We start from the raw sequence: 5018 nt of genomic DNA on the forward strand, positions 1-5018 counted from the left end.
ATAGCTAGAGGCTAGGAGGATTAATATGATTTCTCCTCATATGAGAAGTTGAACTGGTTTATTGATACTGTCAGTACTGTAGAGATCTGTAAGGCACTATGTAACAGCCACTGGTTATGAGTGAGGACTGGCTCATGACATAGTCAAGACGAGGAGCTGTCTAGAGTGTCCAACATATAAAACGTAAAGAGTCACTGAGGATATAGAACAGTCAATTAGCACAGGAGCCAATGGGTATTCAGAGAACTCTCTGTAATTCTCAGATATATACTGAAGACTGCAGTTTGGAGGCATGAAAGGAGTCAGCATTAGGAAGAGGTGTTGATGATTCTTATAGTGCCATGTGGAGGTTTTTTGGGGTACCTCCAAGGTAAGTTAGCTCTCAGCTCATACATGTACTGTTATCATGCAGTACATCATAAATAATTATTTTGGGGTGTGCATTTGGGAGTGGGGCCCCCGGGGTTGTTCTGGCTGGACCTTGCTCATGGCATCACCACTTAATTCACATAGAATATTTTTTCACTTTCCAATGCGTTTGTGTATTATTTATGTCATTTTAATTCTTTTACATCTCATTAACACTTATTGATTTATCTTTACACACCTATCCTTTAACACTTCACTATCACCTTTTTTCCCCTTTTCGTGTGATGCCCTGGGGATGATCCTTGGCTGGAATTTTTTGGGGTGCCTTGCTTCTCGGACGTGAATCCCTTATTGTTAGGGACGCTGGTATAGAGGAGCCTTGACGTCGGCCCAGCGCTTATTCATATATTTGCAAATGTATGTAAACCAATACCTCTGAATTTCTATTATCATGTAGGATTCAAGTATTTTTGATTTATCTGCAGTGTGCTGGGGGGCAATTTTCTTTTTTCTGTGTTCAGTGTAAACCCCGCCCTTTACAAGCACCTGTAGTATATTAAGCTGATTGAGCAACTACCATATTTTTTGCTTGCACTTAGGAACACACTGGAGTCTGGACCTCATACAGAGCTGCTCTTGCTCTGATTGAGGGCGGCCGCTTCTTTGTAAAGAGCCGGCCTCCTGGCCACTCGCTAAGCTGTGGGTGACCACCTACAGCTTAAGCAAGTGGCCAGGTTGAAGGTCGCGATGGTCAAGACCATCGCGACCATCGGGGCTTGCGACGAGACCCTTGTGGTAGGGTCTCGTCTGCCGCAAGCCCCATTGAGCTTTCGGCTCTAATAGAGCTGGAAGCTCACCACCAGTGATGTCAGTGGGGCTGTCCCCAAACAGCAGGCATTCCTTCGGGAACGCCTCCATTTGGCCAGCCACCCCCCCACCCCTCCTACAAAATGGTGCGAGCTGTCGATCACCATCGACAGCCACCCCTTTTGTAGTGAGCCCTGGAGCAAGAGAAATTACCTCTCGCTCCGGGGCTTGCGCACGCGCAGTGTGGCCGCTGCGAGTGCACAGGGCCTGAACATCGACCCGCTTGCAAGTGCTCAGCGCTTGCGAGCGGGTCTGAATGAGGCCCTCTGTGAATAGTGCTGAATAATGGTGGTAGCATAACAGGAACACACTAGAGTCTAGGGATTGGACATCGAAAGAAAACATTGGAAGTACCCATGCTTTTAACATTGGATACAAAACATTGTTTAGCCCTAAACATTGCTTTTGGAATATCGATGTTAACCGATGTTTAAATTTTTTTAAAGTAAACTACCTACTTAAACATATAATACACTAATAAACTTCTGAAATAATACCTATGTCTATTTGATGGAGGTTTACAGAATATACCGTCCAGCGGTTAAAAAAAAACAGCAGCATTCTGAGGATTTCAAAAATTAAAAACCAGTCAGTGGTTGTCAGGCAATAGCGCACTTGCCACAGCTGGTGTTGCTGGGAGGCTGCGCCTGATTAAGCAAGCAACGTAAAGGAGAGAACGAATGCACTTGGCCGTTTTTGTACTGCACATGCATCGCACTGTGCATGTGAAAACTAACCAGTGTGGTCGGGTAAGGGTACACAGCATGCACGCAGACCCCTTCCGATATTGATTGACAGGAAGTGCAGTTTGCGGGTGGTGACAGGGGGTGGTCAAGCGAATGCAGGTGTGCCTGTGTGTTGGGACACCGTTTTAGGGGCGTCCATAATTAAGCCGGTGCGGTTACGGATGCAGTGATGACACTCCGTGCACACAGAAAGTTGCCAAGATCCTGCGTGAAGTCTGGTCAACCACTATTATGCAAATGTGGTCAATGGTTCTCGATGTTACCGATGTTTACGCTATCTTGCGTACTCATCAGGCTTTGAGCAAAGGGAGATGGGCGGCTTATTATAGGACTGGGCGTCGTCATCTTGTGCTGCTGTTTCCGTGTGTATGCATTAGCATATTCTCGAAGTGGACGGGTGCGTGCGTTCTCTCCTTTGCATTGCTTGTTGAATCAGGCCCTGTGTGACATCATTTTTGAGCACCTCACTGTCTGCGCCTCGTAGTCCCAGCGATCACTCACTGGGTTGGTATTGTCTCTATTTAGAGTGGGGTAAGTAACATCTATTTGTGGCTGCAGGTTTTACATTTTTTACAATATTGTCCTGAGGACTTTCTTTATATACAGTATACCAAAAAATCAAATACACTACTGTCTGTAAGTATTAATGGTGGTTTAATTACACATGTATTGGAGTGCTGTACAGGGCCGGCTTGAGGAAGAGCTGCGGCCTGTGTGTAGAGAGGGACTCTGACGCCCTCTTACCCTTTGTTGCACGTGTCTGGAAAGGGTGTGTGACCTGATTACCATAGGCCACACCCATAAATTACACTAGTTAGGACGTGCCCGTATGGTACGCCTCCCATTTAACTTCAGGCTGGGGGCGAGCCCACCACTCCTTCAGTAGCTGGACTGCACACAGCCCTCTCCCTGCATTGAATGGATGCCGCATGCATGTATGCAAGATCCATCCCTCTTCTCCAGGGCTGGCACCGTGGGACGGTGCTGGGGGTGCCCAACCTCCCGACCACCGGCAGGACACTTCGGCCCGCTGGTGGAACAGCGGGGCAATGCACGAAAAATGGGACTGTCTTACTGAAAATCGGGATGGTTGGGAAGAGTGCGCCCTTTATGGGATGGCGCCCCTGTTCAACAGCACTGATCGATCATGCCTCGACCTGGCCCTGGTGCTGTACCTTTCTACCTCTCTCTCTCTCTCTCTCTATATATATATATATATATAAATGCAAAACAGCGGCACTCACGGGGCTAGATAAAAAAGACTCAGGTACACAAGTGGTGTATGTGATTCGACGTTTCAGTCAGTGAGGACTTTTATCAAGAACACAGAAAAGATACAAAGTAAAAACCTTTATAGGACTGCGTTGGTGTGGTGAAGTGCTGCACGCGCCCATCTTGCCAGTCGCCGGGTGGATGACGTCATCAGCGTGCGGCCGAACAGTCACAGTGCACGTGGTGACGTTCGGCGTGTGACGTAGTATATGATGACACACACATCCAGGCGTCAGCTGCAAGTCAATGGGCGGGATTATGTAAATGAGATCCATGGACACAATGTATAACATCAAAGCTGAAAGATGCTGTGATGAATGTCATAGTGAGTAACAATGAAATAAAAGCATCCAAATGAGCAAATGAGTGAACAGGATGCCAACAATAGTGAAAAATAACAAACATGAATGAATTCGTAGCTACATGTGTGCAATAAAAAACAACATACATAAATATAAAATATAAACTGCAATCGTCAGAATATAGTAATGAAAAAGTTATTATGCGGCATATTATGGGATAAGATAATGCAATAAGCTAGCAACCAATAAACAAATGGACATGTGTAATAAGACATATGTTGAAGTAAATATGACTATGCAATATGTATACAGCTAATAAATAATGAAAATATATATACACATATTACTCTCTGCTGAAGGAGGAGAGCCCAAGGCAAGGTAATGGATATACCTAGATTTAGGAAAATCCAACCTAGAATAAACAGGAAAAATCCGGAAAAATTGCCTAAAATGTACTGCAGGCAAGACCACGTAAAGGGTATACAAGATCACAGTAACCATACCAGGTCAGAAAAGGAGAGAGATGGGGGAAGTCCAACACTGTATTTGATTTACAAAACCTGGTATTCCAAGGGAGTCACCCACCCTAGTACTAACCAGGCCAAACACTGATTAGCTTCCAAGATCAGACGAGATCGGGCTTATCCAGTGTGAGTATGTTAGTAAATCTAGAGAAGGAAGAATAATCCATGAACTCTCCCGCAGACATAACCTCTTAAGTAGGTCACGGATCGCTACCTCTTGGTGGTAACTTGATCCAGAAACAAGAAAGGCATGAACCAGAAAAATATATATCCACTTAAAAAAGAGAAAAAGACACGAAATTGTAAGGTGCTAACTATAATAATTAAGCACCAAACCGGGAGACAAAGATCAACATGCACATGAAACAAGGGCCCTCATTCAGAGCCGTTCGCTATTTACGTTTGTTCAAAAACCAGGGGTGGCTATGCAAATGATCCGTTCGCACATTGCTGTCTGTTCACACCTCTAAGTCTGAACGAGCGAGCAAAACATACGCTCTTTTATTTCTTAAAAACGCCCCCTGGCCGCTCGCACCATACGTCATGTCCGCTATTTGTTAGATTAATCGAGTACATCGAACAGGATATGAACTGCTCGCTATTCTTGTGGTTGGTTTTTTCAACCGCTATTTTGCGAGCAGTTCTGAGTTAAAAAAAAACAAGTGACGTGGTCATTGACGCTGCTATATTAATTATGCACACCCATAAAACGCCCGTTTTGACCTTTAAGCACGCCTGCGATCAGATCTCCACTCCCCGTTTTCAAACACCTTCCCCTGTTACCACCCACATACGCCTCATTCTGTCACTCAAAATAGCAGGCACTCGCTATATTGCGTACAAATGATTTTCGGCAGCACTGACTGATTCGCGCATGCGTACTAAAAACCGTACGCATGCGCAGATGTGCGAACATCGCTCGGAACGAGCGTACTGCC

General features: G+C 45.3%; 1 pseudogene; it reads right to left on the reverse strand.

Moving 5' to 3' along the window:
* Positions 1 to 4104: 4104 nt before the first annotated feature.
* On the reverse strand, positions 4105 to 4224 carry LOC148537921 (5S ribosomal RNA; annotated as a pseudogene).
* Positions 4225 to 5018: the final 794 nt, after the last annotated feature.

This window comes from Taudactylus pleione, unplaced genomic scaffold, assembly GCF_031769625.1.
Source record: "Taudactylus pleione unplaced genomic scaffold, aTauple2 ptg000042l, whole genome shotgun sequence".
Classification (NCBI taxonomy): domain Eukaryota; kingdom Metazoa; phylum Chordata; class Amphibia; order Anura; family Myobatrachidae; genus Taudactylus; species Taudactylus pleione.